Here is a 23636-nt window from a genome sequence, read left to right as displayed (position 1 = left end):
CCAATAGAAAATACATACTAGATGACTTTGTCATTAAAAAGACATAAAACCCAGAATTATCATAAAGTGACATTTCCATGTTTTTTACCATGAAAAAAGTTGGCGATGTCAATCTATTGACTATTTTAGGATTTCTAGTCAGGTACTAAGGAAACTAGGTAGTAGGAAATCCGTAGCTCCACATGTGTCTTTCAAATCACTGAGATCACCTCAGTAACATCCCTCACTCGCAGAGAGAATGGAAGGGAGCAGAGATGATCTGGGAAAGAGCTTGCAGGTGTGGAAGTGACGCTGTGGCCCACGTCTTGGCTGACTTTCTGACCCAGCATTTTCTCAATGCTGGTAAACATGGACAGATTACATGGAAACCATGTGGGCTGTTTTCTTAGAGCATATCAAATGGAGAGTTTTACCTATGGATTAAGGGTTACATTTAAAGAATGGGGCCTTTTCCCTATAATATTTAACAGACTTGTTTTTCATTATGCAATAAGATATTAAAACTTAAAGCAATTTTGTCCTGCACCCAGCCTCTTGTTCCCTGTAAGAATTTGAGCTCAGTAGGAGTCTTTTGGGTTCTCCTGCTTCTTCAGTGGAAGCATGTGGGAAGATTCTGTACACTATCTGTGGAGTTATTTATGTAATAGATTGTTCTGTGCAACTCATGGAACATCACAAAACAAAAACCTCAGCCGCAGACGCCAGCTTTCTGACAATGCCAATACCTGACCTAAGGGGTCAGTCACACCATAAACTTCTGATTATAAGGATGAAAACTGTGGGGTGTAAATCAGGATCATCCCAACAGAGGAGTCGGAGATAAGAAAAAGGAAAGGAGAAAGAAAAGAGGGAGAAAGCTGGTGCAGGATGCATCCGAGCAGGATTATTTTGCATTCTCAGAGCTATCCAAGTATAATTGTGGAGGAAACTGAAAAGCAACCTTTAAATGTAGCTGGTAGAAAAACATAGTTTTTGAAGGGAGTTGCCTCCCTGCTCTGAACTGGAGAGGCTTGACAGCAAATGCTTGCTGGGGATCATGATTTAATAATTACAATTGAAAGGGTTGGTTAAGAATGACTGATTGGCATCACGAAACAAATGAAAGATGACGAGGGTGGATTTTGAGCTCCAAATCTCCCATGCCAGGGAAGCGTTCGACCCTGTCTCTGCCTGGGTGTGCCTGGGGCCTCCTCTATTTGAGCCGTCATATTTCTAGCCATTCACCTATCATCTGCATTTCATTGTTACCCTGTACTGATTCAAGACGGAGCCACAGTGGATTCTTTTATAAATGTGTTGTTTTTAACCGTTGCCGAGAAGCCTGTCCCTCTGTAACAGCCTACGATAGACAGGCTCCCTTTTAACTGTATTTCCCCAGCTGAAGTGATATCTGTTACTAATTTCCTTCTGCACAAATGTGTGTCAGATAAAACCTTACAGAAGGGTTGGTCTTCTTGCTCAGCTGTACACCACAATGGGAGTGTGGATTATATAAAACATTCTGACATTTTGGCAGAAAGACAACAAGTTGTAAAATGGGGCGGACGGGGTGGGGGGAGTGGAAATGAACCACTCTCTATAAATCATTGATTCTGTGTGATCCCATTAGATAATCCTTAGTGTTTCATGTCCACTCTAACAGATTAAACTTGAGATAAACTTGAGATGCTGCTAAGAGGCAGCATCTATAGAACATGTATACTTTCAGGGGAATCCTTGGGTACGATTTTGTCTGTATACATGACTTACAAAGATTCATAAATACAGTAAGAAAATGTAATGAGACATACATTAAAGTTGTTTAAACATCAGACAGAAGGAAAATAGAATAAATAATCAACGGGCCAAAGAGTGAAGTCAGTACAAAATATATCCACGAAGTCATAAATATTTGCAAGTAATGACCGCAAAGTAGTCTCTGAGCTTTCTAGTAGCCCCCATAAAGAAGCAACCATTGCAATAGTTCGGTCATTCCAGATTTATAATCCTGGACATGACTAGTTAGAGGAATATACAGAATTTTATCCAGTGAACCTTCAAATATAACTGTTTCATGTTCAAATTTGTATACCCAATTCTAGGCATACTTTATCCCTGGCTGAAGAGGGAAAACTTAAACATTTATTGCATGAAAAGGTTAATACACATCCTAGGTCAAATGATGAGATAATGAGGGCAATAATGAGATAATAGCCCCCTAATATCTCCTTGAAATTCTTTAGCAGAATTCACTGTTTATGGTCACCTTATGGTCAATTCACCTACTATGGTCATAACCAACTCAGAATGGTTCCCATCTAGACCCTTGCAGACCTTCTTTACTGGTTTGTTAAACATGTTTGTTTGTACTCAGTATTATGCAAAGAATCCAGAATTATTTTATTGGTATTTTATAAGGAACTGCTTGAGGACGGAAGTCCCCAAATCTTGTTATTCCAATTATAAATGTTAGTGCATTTTAATATATTATTATATATTACTATATCTATTTGGCAGATCCTTATTTTTAAAGTTTATTCTTCATAAGCATAAGATGGCAAGGTGCAAAGAAAGCAGTGCAACACCATTTATAGTATGTGTGTGTGCACTTATCTGAGTCATGAATTCATAATCTCATTCACATGTAAAATGTATATGGTTAAAATATGAATAACAGCGTGGAAGAGAAGGAAACAGGTCAGAAATACTGAGAAGGAAAAGAAAACAAATTTTTAAAATGTATTGTTCAAGCCATTTAGAGTAATATTTTGTTTCTGATTCTTTATCAAAAGCACAAAGCAGTTGCTGAATATGAGCATAATTGTATGTGCCTCTTTATTTGCAATAATTTTATTTTGGCATTTCGAATTGAATCACCCATTAAGGTATTAGTTTAGTTGCTGAATGTATTAAATCATTTGAAACAAATCATGTAAGGGGATAGACATGCTTCTGAAGAAATCTGTTCTGAGTAAGACAAGTGTACTTCATTTTAACAAGGCATTCACAAGTCCATTGCTGGATTCCAAAACATTTCCACTGTGTTGCATTCACACAACTAGTCTATAAATGTACCAATTTAGTTCTGACACATCAAGCATAAATTTGAGTTTGAAAGTCTCACTTGACTGAGTTTTACAGGTGTCCATATTGTTCTATGATAAAAGGTGACATTCGGGCCATCGTGGATAAGCATGTGCTGTATCTTAAAAATGCTCACAATTTCCTTTTGTTCTGGTTCAGTTTTGGTGTCTAGATCATCTTGCACCTATTAGCAATTTCATTTCACCATCATGCCTGTACAGTAGTATATTTCACAGACAGAGTGTTAGCTGGATATATTTCATCCAGACTCTACGTATTTTGCCCAACCAACGTGTCAGAGCACTAGACCTGGCTTAGAGGTCACTTTTGTAATCCGTGAGGAAAATAAAACATGGGAGCTCAGTAGCACACACATCCACAATCAGCAGTAGTCTTCTTCTCTGATAGAGATTGCAACTTATGAAAGAGAACATGCAGAGTATTTAAGAGAAAAAAACTAACCAGCCAGATCAGCCAAATAAATCCTGGTGATTGCTAGAGTGAGAGATCACATCCAGACTGACCTCATGTCCAGTCATGAGTTATATAAGTATTTCTGGAATGTTAAATGGAGAAAAAAAATGACCAGGAAGGAGTAAGAGATAGCACTAGGGCAACGATATAATTTATTACTAAAACTAGAACAATTATGATCATAAAAGAGGGTGATACTAACAATTACACTGGGAAAACAAACATAAACCAGAACTGTCCTGGGAAAACTGGAATGCATGATGCCCCCTGGACAGCATCAGCCCAGTAACTTGGAAACCTGACCAAAAAAAATGTGCAGTCCTTATAAATCAGTAAACCATGAGAAATCTAAGTTTAGGACTGCACTGGGGAACAGGAAAGTCAGTATGATTAGTAATATTTGGGGAAATAGTTTCAGTTGCCTATAATTGAAGAGTTGCCTATAATTGCCTATAATTAGAATCGGAAACTCGTACCAGTGCAAATGAAGATACCCTGGGAGGTAAACAAAGTGAAAGTAAATAAGGTCCTTACTTCTTCCACTTGGGGTATATTTGGTATTAACTCTTTCTGGCCACTAGGGGACCACTTAGTACTTTGCACGTTGCCTTGAACCGCTTTATACCATTCTGCTCATAGACTAAAGAAAGACCACCGGATGCTAATTATGTCAGGGTCCTGTGTCATCTCTTGCCTATACAGCACATGCTGGTAATTGATTATATGATACTGTTGCCTAGGGGCTTCAAGTGTCTTAGTTTGGTTTGTTCCAACTCACGGACTTCTTAGATGTGTCTGAAATCTTTGGTGTATCCAGCCAAATGCCTGAGCAGAGCTTCACACAATAAGAATTGGATCCGTATTTTTCTTTTTTTGATTTGGATAACAGCCCTGTCTGGGAACTTCCCTAGCCCTTCCCTAACTATTGAACTCTGATTTCAGGTAATAATTTGAGTTTAGAAATAACAAAAAAAAATTTAATTACAATTATTACATACCTACTAGGTACCAAGTACTGTGTATTTATATCTGAACACTTTTTTCTAATCCTATAATTTCTCCCAAGAAAGCATTTTTTCCCCTCTCATATTAGAGATGAAAAAACTGAGACTTTGGTTGAATTTCTTACCCCAGGTCTAAGACTATACAAATGGGCCAAAGATGAAATTTCAATCATTTTCCTAAGTTTATACGATTTCACCTGTCCCACAACAGAAAGGGAGAAAAGACAACTAGTCACCTGGTTCTCGTCGTGATGTCCATGAATCCTTTTTTTGTTTTTTTTAATATATGAAATTTCTTATCAAATTGGTTTCCATACAACACCCAGTGCTCATCCCAAAAGATGCCCTCTTCAATACCCATCAACTACCCTCCTCTCCCTCCCACCCTCCATCAACCCTCAGTTTGTTCTCAGTTGATGTCCATGAATCCTAATATCCAAGCAGAAATGCACAGAATTGTCTCACTGAGAATTTGCTATGGACTCTGTACAGAAAACCCTACACTGTGACATCTGCCTCACAAGCCCCCGCACATCTTCCATCATCACCTACTGAATGGGGAATTCAGGCTGTCATCCTGGAAAGTAGCTCTGTGCCACCTTAGACACAGAGTTACCAAGGCACGGGTGGAATGCTAAGGCATCAGCACTCTCAAAAATCTCACTGCCTGACATTATTTGATGTGCATATTGGACATTTTGTTTGATTGTTTTTAATTCTTTTAATTTTATTATAATTTTATATAGTTTTTATCTACAGTATGATACATAGATAGATGATAGATGATAGATGATCGGTAGGTAGGTAGATATAGATAGATATAAATAGATAGATAGATAGATAGATAGAGATAAATGATAGTTTGCTTCAAGGCTTATGCCATATGTCTAGTGACAGGTCACTTCGTGTGAAAATTCTGAAGCAAGCACACCCACTAACCTCGAGTATTACACTGTCATTATAGTCACTATATTGTGACTTTTTTAAAGATTTAAAGTAAAGCCATGAAAGGATAAGATCATATCTTATTCATCTCTGAATTCCCAATCCTCAGCATACCTTCTGGCACATACTTCCTGACAAACAGCAATTTAAAAAGAGAGAAAAAAAAGTGCCACCCATCTATCACCTGAATGCCAATTTCATTTCCAGTGGAAAATCCAGTGCCTTCCCCTGAAATTTCCAGCGAGGCCTCTAGCTACAATTTCTTCTCAAAAATACTTGCCTACGACAACTTCTGTGCCCTGTATGGGGCATCTGCTCTTTTACCTCTGCCCCGAGATTGACCCCAATAGCCTTTCCACAGAGATGTTTTATATCCTAGCAACACAAACACAAACCATTAAAATTGAATATTAGATATCCTTGAGCTGAGCAGTACTGCAACGATGTTGCCGTGTTTCCCTGTCATCAGTTCTCTCTTGTCTACTCTCTGTTCTGGGCACTCGAAGCGTCTGTTCGTTTCTAGTAGACAGCATTTGAGCTATTTCTTTTGTTTCCTTTTCTCTGGCTATTCCAGGTGCTAAGGTATCACCTGCAGTCCTAAGGGATATACAGAATTATTTTCAGAAATTAAAGTCTTTGCCAACTCTTAAGATAAAATATAAGTTTTAATCTCACAATGCAAGGAAGGAAAGAAAGGAATGGGAAGACAGAAGGGGAAAATGAGGAGAGCAGAGTGGGGAGAGGACTGTGGAAGCCACTTACAGCCCGTGGCTGCTGTGTAAGTATGCAGGGAAATTGTGTTTCAGTCTCAAAACTATGATAAGCCTCTTACTAAATCATATAGCTGACTTGGGGAACAGGCTTCCTTTCTTTCTTTCTGTCCCTGCCTCCTGCTCCTCTCTCTTTAATGACATGGGATCAACATAAACAACACAAATTTAATTACACACACGGATTTTTCTACATATGTAGACACCCATGAAACTGTCATCTCAATCAGCAGAACGAATGTAGCCACCATCCCAACACCTCCCCAGCCCCTTTGTAAACCCATTAGACCTTACCCTGTCCTCAAGAAATCACTCATCTGCTTTCTGTCACTATAAATTAGTTTGCATTCTCTAGGATTTCATATAAATGAGATCGTATAGCATTAACTCTTTTTTTCAGTCAACATAATTTTTCTGAGATCCATCATGTTTTCCATACATAAATAGTTCATTGTTTTTCTTTGCTGTGGAATTCCATTGTATGCATATATCAATATTTGTTCATCTGTTCACCTATTCATGAATATTGAGGTTATTTCCAGTTTGGCTATTACAAACAAGACCAATAAGAATGTGATATGTTTTCATTTTTCCTGGGTAAATATCTAAAAGTGGAATGGCTGGATCATATGACAGGCAAGCATTTAACATTTTAAGATACCACCAAACTGTTTTCCGAAGTGGTTGTACCATTTCGTGTCCCCGCCAGCACTGTATGAGAGTTCTAGTTCCTCTGCATCCTTGTCTATATTAAGTATGGTCAGCCTTTGAAATTTTAGCCCTTCTGATAGTTGTGTGATGGTATCTTGTGGTGCTTTTAACTTGCAGTTCCCTCATGTCTAACGTTGTTCAGCATTTTTTCACATGCTTATATGCCATCCGTGGATCTTCTTTGGTAAGCTATCTGTTCAAATGTTTGCCCATTTTTAATTGGGGTGTTTGTTTTCTCATTATTGGATTTTAAAGTTCTTTATCTATCCTAGATTTAATTCTTTAACAGATAAAAGCTTTGCAAATATTTTCCACCAGTCTATGGCTAGTCATTTCATTTACTTAACAGTGTCTTTTAAAGGGCAGTTGGGTGGCTCAGTTAAGCACCCAGCTCTGGAGGTCATGATCTCACAGTCATGAGGTAAAGCCCCATGACTTAGCTCTGTGCTAAGTGTGGAATCTGTTTAAGATTCTCTCTCTCCCTCTCCCTCTCCCTCTGCCCCTCTCCTGCTCACACTCTCTATAAAATGAAATGAAATATGAAATGAAATGAAATGAAATGAAATGAAATGAAATGAAAGGCATAATTTTAAAGAAGTATAAATTATCAATTTGTTCTATTATGGACCCCCCCTTTTTCTGGAAATATATAAGAGATCTTTACCTACACCCAGGTCACAAAATTTTCTCCTTTGTTTTCTTCCAGAAGTTCTACTCTTTTAGATTTTGTGGTTAGTTTTATCATCCATTTGACTTATTTTTTTTATATATTATAAGAAGTATGAGCCAAAGTTCATTTTTTGTGTAGGGGTCAAAGTTCATTGTTTTGTTTATGGATATCCAGGCTCTTGGCTGACAAGAATATTTTTCTCCACTGAATTGGCATTATACTTTTGTCAAAAATCAGTTGTCCATAGACCCTCTAATTTGTTTCATTGCTCTATTGTCTATCTTGATACTAATACCACACTGTCATAATTTCTGTACCTTTATAAGTCCTAATATTGAAAGTGTTCTCCCACCAACTTTGTTCTTTTTTTCCCACATAAGTGTTAAAATCAGCTTTTCAATATTTACCAAAAAAAAAAAACCCACCATGATTTTGATTGGAATTGCATCAAATTTATAGATCAATTTTGGGAGGACTAATACCTAAATAATATTAACTCGTTCAACCCATGAAGAGTACATCTTTTCGTTTATTTATATCTCCCTTAATTTCTCCCAAAAGTATTTTATTGTTTTTAATGCACAGGTCTTTCATATATTTTGTCAGATTTATCTCTAAGTATTTTACATTTTTCATGCTATACTATAATACATGAGATATTTTTAATGTTCAGTTGTAAGAGTCTATTGTTAATATATTCAAATACATTTGCATATAAATCTTATATCCAGAAGTCTTGCAAAAGTCACTTACTATTTAGAGTTCTTATAGATTCTGTTTGATTTTGTATACAAATAATCATGTGAAAATGCAAATGAAAGTTTTATTTCTTCCTTCCTTATCTGGATAACTTTTCTTTCTTTTTCTTGCTTGACTCTGCTGGCTTGAATCTCCAATTGGATTTTTTTTTTTTTTTTGCTTTTTTTGTTTGTTTGTTTTTAATTTATTTTTTTTAAGAGAGAGTGTGTGCACTCACAAGCATGGGGAGGGACGGAAAGAGAGTAAGCAGGGCTTCATGCGCAGCATGGAGCCTGACGTGGGGCTTAATCCCATGATGCTGAGATCATGACCTGAGCTGAAATCAAGAGTCAGATGCTTGGGGCGCCTGGGTGGCGCAGTCGGTTAAGCGTCCGACTTCAGCCAGGTCACGATCTCGCGGTCCGTGAGTTCGAGCCCCGCGTCGGGCTCTGGGCTGATGGCTCAGAGCCTGGAGCCTGTTTCCGATTCTGTGTCTCCCTCTCTCTCTGCCCCTCCCCCGTTCATGCTCTGTCTCTCTCTGTCCCAAAAATAAAAATGAACGTTGAAAAAAAAAATTTTTAAAAAAAAGAGTCAGATGCTTAACCAACTGAGCCACCCAGGTGCCCCTCCAATGCATTGTTGAATAGAAGTGGTGAGAGTAAGCATCCTTGTCTTTTTCCTAGTTCTAGGAGGAAAACATTCAGCCTTTCATCATTAAGTGTGTTAGCTACTGTCATCAGATTGAGTACATTTCTAATCCTGGTTTCCTGAGAGGTTTTGTTTTTTCCTTAATGGGGAATGATTTTGTTCGATTTTGTCAAATACTTTTTCTAGTGAGATGATCATAAGCATTTTCTTTTTTGGATATGGAAATGTCAAACCACCTTTGAATTCCTGTGATCAGCCCTGCTTGGTCATGATGTATTACCCTTTATGTGTGTGTGTGTGTGTGTGTGTGTGTGTGTATACATATATGTATATGTATATGTATACATATATGTATACATATGTATACATATATGTATATACACACATATATATAGTTGGCTTTTATTTGTTTAAATGTTATTTAGAATTTTTGCACCTGTGCTCATGAAGAATATTGGGCTATCATTTTCTTTCCTTGCAATATCTTTGATAGGGTGCAGGCTAATTCTGACCTCATAAAATGAATTGGGAAGTAACCTCTCCATTTTAAAAGGAAAAAACATACACCCACAGTATTCTGATTTTTGGAGCCATAAATATCCTATCCTCCATGTTTAAAAGGAGTTATTTTGTAATCTCCTTTTCTTTTACATATTTCTCATATGATATGCTCTCCAGAACCTGACTTTTATGCTCTTTATCTTGAAAAGTGACAAACTTCTACACTCCTTCTTAAAAATGGGACTCTGAGAAGAACACAGCTTAGCAACATTTTCTTATCACTTTATGGAACAGTAGGACTTTCACATCCTTTAGTCTTGTCATTTAACTTTTATTAATGCAGCCAAAGATGGCTTTACTACAAACTAAATCCTTTTCCATCATCACTGCCATAAAGCCATGTTATAATGTCACAACAAGAGCCCAAATGAAAGGATCCTATTCTTCTATCCTTGAGAGTAAACTTTACTATGCCTTTATCCAAATAGAGAAGGATTCTTCTTAAAACATGCATGCAGGACAGATCTAAGGAATGCAAACCTCTTACCCTTTGGCTGGTGACTACAACCAAATAAAAAAAAATCTATGAATACAAAGAAAGCCTTTTGTTGGGAAGTCCTCCAAGGTGGCCTTTATAAGAAGCCTTGGACAGCAAGTTACTAGCCAAAGACCAGATCTAGGCATCATGAGAAAATTGGAGGCTAGGTGTGATTGGACAACTGTAGGTATTGGCACCAACAGAACAATTCTTTTCTCTTGTTTGTATGAGTCTTTTGATTTAAAACAATTATATTTGTTACTTGTACTTTGACCTAAGTAAATCAAAAAAAGACTGGCTTGATATGAAAAGAGACTCTTATTCAGTGTCTCAGGAGTAGCATACTTTATCTTGAGACGATTGGTAGTAACTGTCTCCTAATTACAGGCTGTATGCCAATAAGACATAGAGCAACTAAGATGAGAAATTCAAGAGTTAACTTTTATCTCAAATTTACTGACCTTTGGTAGACCATGAGCTGTAAAGAAATTTAACAGAATATTTGGTAAATAATAGATAATGTATAAGTGTTTGCTACATAAGCGAGTAAGTAACATAACAACAAAGTGACAGAATGAATGAATGGGTCGGTCCTGTCATCATCCAGGATAAAGGGACAAAGAAACAGATGGTACCATCAAATTAGAGCAATTCAAGGAGGGCTTATATACAAGCACCGATTACAAAGACATGAGTAAGCTATAGCAGAAACAAAGGATGGTGCAGAAATCCTGGGCCAATAGTAGTGGAGCTGTTGCCACCTCCAGACCTAAAGGAGAGGGAGAAGGCATGGAAGCCCATTGATGTAATCTGTACAGATCAGCCTACCAAAGCAGAGAGTGGGGAGGAGAAGGGTGGAGAGAGGGTCTCAAGGAATAAGCAGAGGATATTCATTACAAATAGGCTTTGCACCAGGCCTAAGAGCAATCAGCTCCAGAAAAGGAATGCTACCAATGCAACAGGTTGATCTTCAAGCTGTGGAAGGAGTGTCTAAATAAGCTGATATAAACAGGCATAAAAGAAAATATAGCTCAAATGGTGTCTGGGGCACGAGGACACCAAAATGTTAATAATACTCCCTCAGAAAAGTGTCTGACCTCAAATTTACCAAAGACCAGTTTTCAAGCAGGTCAACTGTAGGGATTTGATACCTTTCCTCTGATAGCAACCAGGAGGTGGTAGAGACCAATAAAGGGAACTTTAAAAATGGTCCTGAGTTGGTATACTGTTAATCATGTTAGTATTCTGTTGGTTATTTTTTAACTAAAAAAAAAAAGTTCTTTTAAAACCTAATTTCTTAAACCATTGTCAAAGTGAGAATTCTGAACTAAAAAAGAACATAAGAGTCCACTGTACTGGTATCCAAAATCAAAGTCTCCTCCAGGCAAATTTACGATTATGATTTAATATCAGACAGGCAGTGGCCTCTAATCTCTCAGCTCATGCCTTTCCCCTTTTACTCATGTTAGTGTAGTGATAAATGATGTAGAATTTCTGAGAGAGAGAGAGAGAGAAAATTATGCCCAATATAAAAAGTGGTTGAAAAAGCTGATTACAGAGTCATTAGCCCCTGTGGGCTCATTTTATTGCTATAAAGTCATCATTCAAGTAGACATATATTTAGCTTCTGTGGCCTTCGTTTGTGGTAAGCAAAATAATCTCAGACAAAAAAAGGGAGCCCAAGTTCAAACTTCCTATTTTTAGTGATGTGACAACCAATTTGCTAAATTAGAAAAGCCCAGCGCAGAAGCAGAGGAATGTCATCAGTTTGCATTCCTTGTACTCTGTGCTGCTCAGACCACATCTAGGGACAGGTTTACTCCTAGATCACATGTTCTATTTGGAACACTTGGAATCCAACATGTGGCCAGAAAAAGGTACCAAAAATGGTGAGGAGCTTATACACACCTTGACACTGAGAAACAGTTGAAGGAACTGGACATATTTAGTCTAGGAAATAGAAGCCTATATGGAACAAAAAGTCTTTTGATTTAATTTTTGGACTTACTGTGGAAAACAGATCGATTTATTCTCTAGCTAGTTCAAATAATTTATGGAAAAACACTTCTAATTCAAGGTGAAACATTTATTCATGCATTCATTCATTCATTCATTCATTCAATATTTATGGACCAAATATAATTTTTCTAATATTGTGCTAGGTTCTAAAAGCTAAAGAAGAATTTATCAGCAAACACTTATTTTAAAAATTGTGAACTCTAGGGGCACCTGGGTGGCTTAGTCGGTTGAGTATCTGACTTCAGCTCAGGTCACGATCTCACAGTTTGTGGGTTCAAACCCCACGTCAGGCTCTGTGCTGACAGCTCAGAACCTGGAGCCTGCTTCAGATTCTGTGTCTCCCCCTCTGTCTCCACCCCACCTCTGCTTGTGCTCTGTCTCTCTCCCCCTCAAATAAATAAACATTTAAAAAAAATTTTTTTTTAATTGTGAACTCTTACTTGTGGGTCTGTAATCAAACACTATCTGTGAGTGGTAGTATAGAAGGTACAATGTTTGTGTTTCTTATTTTAATGTGCACACAAATCACCTGGGAAACTGAATATCCACAGGTTCTAATGCAGTAGATCTGGGCTGGGGCCTGAGATTGTACATTTCCAGTAAGTTCCCTGTTGATCCAGACGCTGCTGGTCTGTGGGCCATTCTTCGATTTAGCACAGCATTAAGGTCATTGCCTCTCCTATATTCTCTGATTTTAGTGAGAATCGGCGGACCTATTTTGTGTCATCTCAGATGTGATGTGTCACCTTTCAGATAAAGAAACAAAATTAGAAGACGCTTTTGGTCAGACATCTGTCACTAGAAGAGTGAGGTTTGGTGCTGCATCCCACTTTGCAACTGCATCCTGGTTAAGCTGTTTTGCCCACCCTTTTAGTATAAATTGCAAGCCATGTGAAAAGAACACACCAGTACACAATCTCCATTCAAAAATCTTAGTTCTGATCTACTCTCCTTGACCTTTGCTCATGTTCATTCCATCCCGTCGTAGTCCATCTTATGCTCTAATTCCCTAGTACTGAAATTTTGTTTGCCCTTCAGAAGTGACATTTAGGGCTTTTTTTTTTCAGGTTCAGCCGTGGAGTACTTCAGCAATGATCTTGGTATCTTCCCTATTACTTTTTATCCTCTGTGAGGACCCAGGCTTCTCAGTAAACATTCTTGCCCTTCAGCTCAGAATCAGTCTCCTTAAAACAGTTTCTGCCACTATCCTGAGTAGGAATTGAATACATTGAGGCTATTGAGATCAATTTGCCATCTCAGGTGGCCCAGAATGATTGCAGATTTCCAGAAATTATTAGGAAGGTGGAGTTTATCCAATATAATTTCCAAACACAGTCTATTTTTTTCTGTAAGTGAAAAAGTCTGAGGAGAATACTGATAAAACTGATACTAGAGATTCATCTAAGTAATGATAGTTACAATCCTTGGGAAGGATGATTCTTCAGAAGATAAACTAAGACTTTACAAGTTTAGAAATGTATTCCATTTTATAGGTAAACTCTCCAAATTACCTCTTATCAAAAATTCATCCTTAGGTGTTTCCATACGGTTTTAATAAATTTGACTACTAAACTGAATAAAAGACACTAGAAAAACATACAATCATTGAGAGAAACTGGAGTGATTTTAATAAGAATGAGCTAATTTTTAATCAGTCTAAACAATGTCCCTCAATTTGCAGAATATATTCAAATAGAGCAACCCAGAGGGGTGGCCATTCCCTCTCATACTTATGCCCACCATCTATGAACTATGACAGAGTTTCTTGTCTGAAGACTCCCCTCTCACTAATAACTTGTATTCTGTTATTTGCTATGTATTAGACTTGGTTCCCCCCCCCCCCGCCAAAAAAATCTATAAACTCTTACAGGTAAAGCCTTTGTTTGATTCTTCCTTTGAATTTTCCTCAGCACTAGGCAGTAAACAATACTTATTGTTTTATTAACAAGTATAAACAAAACTTATTGTTTTATTATTAAAGATGTTAAAACAAATTATTTTACCTGCAAGAGATATTACATCTGCTTTCCATTTGGTAAGAAGTGAGTCACTTGGAACTGGTGCTCAGGGGGCAGAAAATTGTAAATATGGCAGAGACATTTTCGACTACTGTTTTGAATTCTAGAAAAAAAGGCAAGGCAAAGATTCTCTGGGACAAATGTGTGCAGTCAACTGGGTTAGAGGAAGGAGGCTGGGCAGGCTCTTTACTGTCATTTCACCATATTGCCTGTGGTATCCACTGCTTCAAAACTACTATGACCCCTACTTGCACATAAAAACAAAAGGGTGTGAGGACACCTTGCTACTAAGGCGTTCAAGAAGAAAGACAGGTTTGTGTCTTATATGTACCACGTTTGTGTGGTGATCATTTGAAATACTTCAAAATCTGTAAGGATTTGTGACCCTGTAAGGAATCAGTAGCCAAGTGCTTTCCTGTTTCTCTTGTCAGAACAAAGTTGTGTCATTCTCCTTCCCCAGCTTTTTCTTCTGTGGTTCCTTAGCCCATGCCTTAAAAAAATGTTTGTTTATTTTGAAAGAGAGAGAGAAAGAGTACATATGAGTGGCGTAGAGGCAGAGAGAGAGGGAGAGAGAGAATCCCAAGCAGGCTCCACACTCTGCTCAGCTGTTGTCTCCCACAACTGTGAGATCATGACTTGGGCTGAAATCAAGAACTAGATACTTAACCAACTGAGCCACCCAAGTGCTTCTTAGCCTGTGCCTTTATGTGAGCCTTGGGCTCCATGGTATATCTGTGTCAGCTTGGCCAGGCCACTGGGTGCCAATATTTGGCCAAACATTACTCTGGATAATGTTCACTCTTCCTGTATCAACTTGACTGGACTACCCTATGCAGATATTTGGCCAAACATTATTCTGGATGTTTCCGTGAGAGTGTTTTTGGATAAGATTTAAGTTGGTGGACTTTGAGTAAAGCAGATTACCCTCCATAGTGTAGGTGGGCCTCAATCAATCAGTTGAAGACCTGATTAGAACAAAAGACTGACCTCCCCTAAGCAAGAGAGAATTCTGCTGCCGAAGCTTTTGGACTTAAACTATAATGTCAACTTTCCCTGTTCTCCAGTCCAGTGACCCACTCTGCTGATTCTGGCAGCCTCCATAATCACTTGAGTCAATTTCTTAAAATCTCTCTGTCTCTCTCTCTCTCTCTCTCTCTCTCTCTCTCTTTCTCTCTTTCTCCGTACATACACACTCTCTCACCTCCTATTGGTTCTGTTTCTTTGGAAAACCCTCACAAATATAGGCTTCTTTCACTGTGACATTTGGAAGTTTGCCCTTTCTCACATAATCACAATGGCCACAAACCATTAAAAGAAACTCAAACGATCAAATGAAGAAGGTACTGACATGAAAGTAGCCTATCCTCAGTTTCCAAACAGACTGCAGCACAGTGCAGATAAAGGAAACAAACAGCTGGATAAACTGGAAAACTTCCAGTATTTTCTCCACTGTGACAGAAAACTTCTTAGACAAGCCTCTGTATTTCAGGAGTTAAACTTCCACGTCTTCTGTCTGTCAGGACATGAAGACTGTTCTGGTGAACTTGGTAAGAAATGGATGATTGAAGGGGGTAAGCTGTTCAGTTAATAAGGATGTCAGGGAAAACTGGGGTCCCAGAGCTTTTAAAATGGAGAATATAGAACTGAAAAAGTGAGCAACAGCAATCAAATGGAAGAAGGTCCTAATTTTAAGACAGAAGCAACAGAAGCTACAAGCGTGCTTCATAGGAAACCTGGAAATTCACTGGTGAATCTCAGCCACGGCATTCTACTCTACTTTCTTTAATTTGATCTCTGTCCACCGCTAGAGAGCAAGGGTGATATTTGTTCATGTTTACAGGCCACAGCATACAATCATTTTTCCAGTTCCCCACTGTCTAAAAACAATTGTTTCTCCGACAAAGACCATTATTGACTATAAAAATTCAGCAACAGAGAAAAGAATAAATTTCAAACAGTTGTACTTTTCTGATGAGTAATGTATAGAAAGATTTCCTCTACAAAGTAGGAGGTCTCTTCATAATCTTTAAGTGGATCTTGGACAGTTTCTCAGCAAGTGTATTTCATTTCTTCACAGTTTCAAAAACCATGAAATCCTTAGTCTTCCAACTGCTGACTTCGAATTTGTCTGTAATTCAACACATCTGTGATTATCTCTGGACAGGGAAAACAATAAAAGAAGTGAAACCACTGAAAATTCCACTTACACTCTCAAGTGCCCTTACAACTTGCAACTTGTCCTAGTACTTCTCCTTTCCCCATCCTTTTTTTTTTTTTTCATCTCCCAAACAGTGATAAGCCCAAGGTTACATATTATCTACAGTTTTCAAATCAATATTACCTTATATCACTATTGCTGCACAGTTTAGGGCTTTGCGGCTAGCTACCATGACAATAGATGCACAGCCTGGAACCAGTTTTAGTTAATTAGAGTCAATCAATCCAAACTTTGCTAACTTACTCATGTGAAACAATAGTATAATGAACCAAAGTCGGCAAGATGATTGGGAAACACAAATTATTGCACCCTGATAAATTAAATGTGACTATTACAAAACCTTCTTTCTAAATGAACACTCAGGGAAGGAATATGAGTCTTTAATATAATTAAGAATACAGGGAAAATAAACCTAAAGGAGCTATTAAAAACCCCACCTTTTTTAGTTTTTAAGGAAGAAAAATAAAGGTTGTGTTATGGAAAGATCTTGTGGCATCTTTATGCATTAATTTGGGAAAATAACTTCCTGTTGGTTCTGGTCCTTGGATAGAGTAGGCAGAAAAGCAGGACATGCATGTATGGGGATGCCAGAACCACGGCAGGGTGGTGAAAGAGCAAAAGGGGAGAGACAGGCCTAAACCTCTGTGTCTGTGTGTGCGCAGTGTTAAGAGTGTGGGTGTATGTGACCCAGGGGTCAGTGCTTTGGGTAATGTATGGAATTGAATGGAAGCATTTCCCTAGAACTCTGGCAGATCTGATGTGCTATCATTGGTGTTTGTAGCACACATGCTGAACCCAAGGGCTGCAGTAGACTAAGTAAAATATACAGCCATTTTACACACGTAATTGATAGAAGACAAACCCAAGATTCAACCTTCCAGTAGCCGAACATTGCTGTTGCTTTACCCCAGGGTAACCTGTGAATCCTATCAGTACTGTTACTTGGGTTAAAAAAACATGTTGATGGTTAAACGGGGACTAAAAGAACTTTTGCAATGGAAGTTGATAGGAAGATAGTAGATGCCCCATTTGGGAAGCAAAAAGAAACTGGAAAGGAGATTGAGGAGGGTAGAGAAAGGAAAACAATGCAGAAGGATAACTTTTAAAACAAGATTCTTGTGCCTCAACTTAAGCTAAAAGTGGTCCAATTATTGTCTGTTGGCAGTGAAACATCTCACATAAAAACTTTGTAAGAGGCAGAATCAAAGAGCTCTCACCTGAAGTTTGAAGATCTGGGTGGGAGGTCCTCTCCCAGCCAGTTAAATGATCTATTTGACCTCTGTTTCCTTATCTGCAAAATGGGGTGTTGAGGTAGATCATCACTGAAGAAGCTTCCAACTCAAAATATCCCAACTGCTGGTACAATTTCAAGAAAAGTTTTTAATAATTTACTTATAATGACACATGTTAACTACCATTATAAACTGAATGTCTGCTAACTCAAAAGTTGAAAACTAACCCCCAGTGTAATGGTATTAGGAGGTGAAGCCTTTGGGAGATGCTTAGGTTTTGCAGGTAGAGCCCTCATTAATGAGATTAGTGCCCAAATAGAAGAGGCCTCAAAGAGCTCTCTCATCCATTCCACTATGTGAGGACACAGGAATCCATAAACCCAGAAGGAAACTCTTACCAGACACTGAATTTGCTGGCACTTTGATCTTGGACTTCCCAGCCTCCAGAACTGTGAGAAATAAATGCTTGTGGTTGAAGTCACCCAGTCTACAGTACTTCTGTGACAACAGCCCAAATGAGCCAAGACAACTACTGAGCTACTTTGTTAACCTTCTGTCCCATAGTCAGGCAGATCCGGGCAAATGCCAAAGATGCTTAGTGAGGTTCATAAAGACATCATATGTCTTTACATATTGCTTTACACTGAGCTCTCACCTGTTTTCTCATACTCTTAAATAACAGCCAACTTACAGTCTTTATACAGTTCTTATATGTCAGTCTAAGCTCATATACATTTTATTGTCACTTACCAGGGGCATAAACAGAGCCTGTCTTAAAGGGGGTTTAAAGGTTGGCCCTGCATCCATGGTGAGACTTGGTATCTGTACCTTGCTGGGCTGGTGGGAGACAGCTTTTGTTTAATTTTCCTTATTCTTTAAAGGCAGTTGCTGCAATGATAAAGTGACTCACTCTTCCTCATGTCATGAATGAATTGTCAAATAATTTGAAGCTTCTAGAAGACAGGAAATAGAAGTTATATGGCTTTCAGTGTCCTATAATGTCTAACACAGTGTTTCAGCTACAGACGGGCTTAATCAATAGCTATTAGATGATGGATAGATGCATAGATGAAAGAATAGACTGCAGGTGGATGGGAAATAAACATATGAATAAACTGAAAGTCAATATAAACACTGGCATATAGTTGATATTTCCTTGCATTTGGAAAACTTAATGTCCTTATATTTAGAGACTAATTTTGGGAAATGGCAATATGACAGAATTCTACACATTTTTATATGCATTTAACATATTCATACTCATTTAACTACTAAAAAAATGTAACTAAAAGATAACAAAGTAATTTTTAACATCTCAACGATGTGTGATGTGACTGATTTAATCCCACCTACCTTCTCTCAGATTCAAATCCTATCATTAACAGTGAAATGAATTCAAACCAAGGGTTTACTTTCCAGATATATAGTTTTTATCTATAACTTAAATCTCACAAAACCAGTTGCTTCTCCCCAAACCACATAAAAACCACAAAGTATTTCATTGGCCATGACACCGCCAATTGGTGATGAAAAATTTGCTTGTACTTTTGACATTTCTGTGTAAAACAACAGCTGCTTCACTCACTTGGAAGCAGCCTTTTTCCCCCACTGGGGATTCTTATCCCCAGTGGAGGTGGGTGGGCATCTTGCTGGCAATGTTGCATGCATACAGAGATTCTTAGATACTCCATAGCTGACAGCTAAAATGAACTCATTCTGTGAAGGATATGTTTTCCGGTGGAAGACAGCCAGACCTGCTTTCCTTTGGGGAATAGAGTATGAGGGGTACCATGGCCCTGTTCTCATCATAGTGAGTCTAACACCCACAGTCACATGGGGCCAACCGTGTACATTGTAGAAACCAAAGGCTAATACTTTAAATTCATCTTAACTACAAGAAGGAAACTTCTAGGTCAAAAATGAGCAGACAGTTTAAAGCAGAAATGTACCTGTAAATTTACTGGGTCCTCCTCTTTCCCTCCTCTCATCACCACCATAAATATCATCATTATTATTCTCTCATTTGCCCTACATTCTTACGTTTCAAAGTTCCTGAAACTTGAATATTGTTTGTGCCCTTTTCCTCTGGCCCCCCTTCTTTTACTGCAAGTACCTTAAATCATACATTTAATGAACACCCTCATTTCTTGTGCTCCTAAAATTCAACCCAAGGGAAGAAATGAGATGAGTTTCATTTAGGCACATAACCTCAAAAGGTCAAGCCCTTAGAAGGTGGCCGTCATTCTGATGTATTCTATACTAATTATTTTGGCCCAGATCCTGCTGGTTGTGTTCCCACCATCATCACAACCCACCTTGTGAATGGCACTTCCTTCCTCATTAGCTCCACACCTATCATGCAGAGTTTCAGTGCAAATCTGAGACTAGGTCTGCATGAACTCAGGGTATTCCCCTAGAGCATGGGATGCAACTAGGAGTCAGAAGGCTCCACTTTATGTACTGCTGCCACTATGTAGTGGATCTGCTAAGCTTACAGAGTTGTCATGAGGATGAAAGTACTTATTTAAAGCGCACAGGGATTTGTTAATGTTGGCTATGACAATTCATGGTAGCATAGAAAGAACTCTGAGTGTGGAGATTTCAAGTCTGTCTTCAGCCACTTGGTAGCTATGTGACATCACTTAACCTCTCTGAACTTCATTATCAGTCTCTATAAAATGATAACATGATTTGAGTGATATGAATGTGTGTATGTATGTGTATATATACACATATATAGAAATACAAACCATGACACTTCTCTGACTTTTCTAAGTGGCTGTTTCAGAAAGGCATGGGAAGTGGCTGAGTACCTGACTCCAGTCCTCAAGGAATCAAAGTTTGGGGGAACAGGTGTTATCAACCCAGAAGAGTTTGTGGCAAGCTAGAGAGCACTTAGCCCACCACTGTCCAACACGGTAATGGGCTACAGGGGAAGAGTTGAAAGTGAAGGCATACCTACCAACAGGCAAACAATTTTGGGGTCACCAAAAATGTGCCATGCTACAATACAAGCGGTGCAAATAGATGGAATATTCACCTGACTTGGAAGCTATCATCGAAGAAGATGCTGGTGATGGGGGATGGGTAGCTACATGTCATAACACAGGTATTGCAGGAATTACTGAAGCAGTTAAGGAGATTACATTGGAAAGCAAGGACAGCGTAAAACTTCAAGATCGCTCAGTAGGATTGAAGAGGAGGAAGAGGAAGGTGAAGGAGAAGCTTCAGATATGGAAGAATGGGAAGAAAGTGGATTGTGGGAAACAGATGAAGCTTCCCTAGACACAAGGAAAATAGTAGAATTAGCTTGTGAAACCAAAACTGATGCTGCCAACCCGAACTTACGACCAGACACCGTGACTATGGTTGTTCAGCTATGATGAGCAAAGGTAGCCTTTAACAGTCGAACACATGTGTGAAGACATCACTCAACATCAGGTGAAGAAAACAGTGACCATTGAAAATCAGCCTCATCTCCCACCACCTCCTATGTGTTCAGTTCACCCACGCAGGCATACTGAGGCAATGAGGAAATCGTTAAGACCGTTGCAGGAGGGGAGAACTTGGTGTTCATACACATTTTCTTATTTTCTTGAAATTTGTACAGTCTGTCATTCCAACAGAATATGGCTACACAAGACCCTTCACAATGTAAGGAGAGAGCATAGGGTCTATCCTAATTATTCATTCTATTTTTTAAAGAATTAATGCATAGATGTGACCACTGACCATATTCACCAATATGTACAATGTCTCTAATAAAGGGACTTGTGTGTTTATGCATTAAATTTTAAAAGTTCCACCAAGTGGCTATTTCACTGATGATCTGTGTTAAACAATTTAAGAATGTCTTTGATAACCTTCTAATAATTTCTGTATTGCTGATCTCCAGAGTAATGGAGAAAGTCTCATACTTGCCAGCACTAGTACAATGCAAAACATATAATAACTGTCATTAAAATGTAGCCAACAATACATAGCAAAAATCCAAAACATGTGACTACATGGTAATATATAAAAACAAACCAAAAAAAACCTTTCTTTGTTCATTTCTTAGAGAACATCTAATATTGTTCTTTCTCTCCCATGATCTATATTATGATCCAGAGAAGCTCTTTATTACTCTAATTTTTATTAATAGCCCACATTTCCTCTATAAGCCCATCATCCCTAAGTTTTTGTTTCCATGTTGATTTCTGTCCTGATTCTTATAATTTTATGTCCAGTTCCTCTTTATATCTCTACTTGGATGTTTCACAGCTTCCTCGAAGACCACAGTTCCAAAATCTGCACTTATCATGTGTCCTTGCCAAACTATTCCTCCTCAAGTGTTTCTACTGCAACAATTGGCCAAATATCCACTCATACGCACGTGACAGAAATCTTGCAGTCATTCTTGACAACTCCCTGCCCCTCATGCGCCCTATTTGCTGATTATTCTTTTAAAATGTGTCTCTAATTTATCAATTTCCCTCTACTCATTTCCACTATCAATGATACCCGTGTGAACCATCCATGCCTCTTTCTTTTCTTTCTACACTGAACTTGGCCCTTTGCCAAGCTGTTCAAACTCAAACTTGAATGTCATTTCTCTTCTTAAACCTCCCATGAATGCTACTTTTTAAGAATAAACCATCCTATGACTAGCACCTCTGGGTTTTTTATATATAAAGGGGTAAGTTCGAGGGAGTGGGGTGGCTTTCTAGTGGAAGGAAGGGAGGAAACTTCTCTTGGAGATGCATTGGCATGGGATATGTTACCCCTGGCCTCATCCACTGTCACATCTCTCTCATGGCCACTGATCCCTCGAAAGCACTGATTCCTGCCCAACTTCTTATCTCACCTTATGTCTTGCTTCCCCTCCCTCACTGCATTGGAGCCTCATTGCCTAGCTCCACCTTTGCCTTCTTCAAATGTACCACGTTTGCTGCTTTTCCCTCTGCGCATACCCTTCCTTATACCACCCTTCTTCTAAATTCCCTGTCCTCCTCACCTTCACCATCTTTCTAGTTTCTGTTTAATTATCAGTTCTTCAGTGAAGGTATCCTCTCTCTAGGTCAGATTCTCCTTTTGAATGCTGTCAAGTACCTGAACTTGTCAGTTGTAATACTTACCACAGTTGTAGTGACATGATGTTTAGAAAGCCTTTTGTTTGAAGCCCACCTCACTCATTATGGTCTACATCCAGGAGTGCAGGAACCAAGTCAGTCTGGTTCATCCCTGAACCCTCAGTGTCTAACATAGAACTGGGCACATAGCAGGTGCTCTGTACAAATTTGTTGAATAAAGAAATTACTGAGTCTATTTAGACCACTCTTTTCAAACTCCCTATCAGTTCTCAAAAAAGACCAATAATTTTAAATGTAAGTGGTATCTCTTAAGGACAGTAAATGAAACACTTTCCTTCCAATGTCAGATTTCCTAATTGTTTATTAAACTGAGAAAGGGACCTGTTCTTCAGATCTCACACCACAGAATTTTTTGGAATATAAACAAATATTTACTTTTAAATATGTTTTAAAATTTAAATGCTTCTCATTGTTTAAGAATCCTCTAATTCTATGTAAGTGATCAATAGTCTAAATTTATTAAATTGTAGGTATCATTTTCTAACTTTTCCTGGAAGTTTGATTTTACTTAAATCCTCTTGCAATTATTCAGTTCCAAACATTTATTAGATACCTATTACGTGCCCAAACCTCAGCTATGTGCTGTAAATGGAAGATAGCATTTTTTGAGGAGCTCATACTCCGGTAGAGTAAACCAATAAATAAATACATTCACACACACACCCCTGTAAGATAGTTAATAAGAGATACTAAGATAACTACGTATATGGTGCTGTGATCACGTAAAAGACAACTGCAGATCAGGGATATTCACAAAGAAGGGGAAGCATTGGGGCTGCTCTTGTGTACGAATGGAAAGTTACCAAAGAGTGATTTCCTCCAGTCATTCAGGAAGAAAAATCACAGCAGGAGTGAAGGCACGAGATGGTTCACACATTTAACTATTGCCCTGCAGGATTCAGGCTCAGTAAACAGTCCTGCCTCCTTTATGAAACACTTCTCCATGTCCGTGGTG

General features: G+C 38.4%; 1 pseudogene; it reads left to right on the top strand.

Annotated features, from left to right (window-relative positions):
* The first annotated feature begins 15447 nt into the window (after nt 1–15447).
* On the top strand, nt 15448–21207 carry LOC123587486 (annotated as a pseudogene).
* Nucleotides 21208–23636: the final 2429 nt, after the last annotated feature.

This window comes from Leopardus geoffroyi, chromosome D3 (assembly GCF_018350155.1).
Source record: "Leopardus geoffroyi isolate Oge1 chromosome D3, O.geoffroyi_Oge1_pat1.0, whole genome shotgun sequence".
Classification (NCBI taxonomy): domain Eukaryota; kingdom Metazoa; phylum Chordata; class Mammalia; order Carnivora; family Felidae; genus Leopardus; species Leopardus geoffroyi.
Note: the sequence above shows the minus strand (reverse complement) of the source record. Positions and strands in the feature narration are given on the sequence as shown.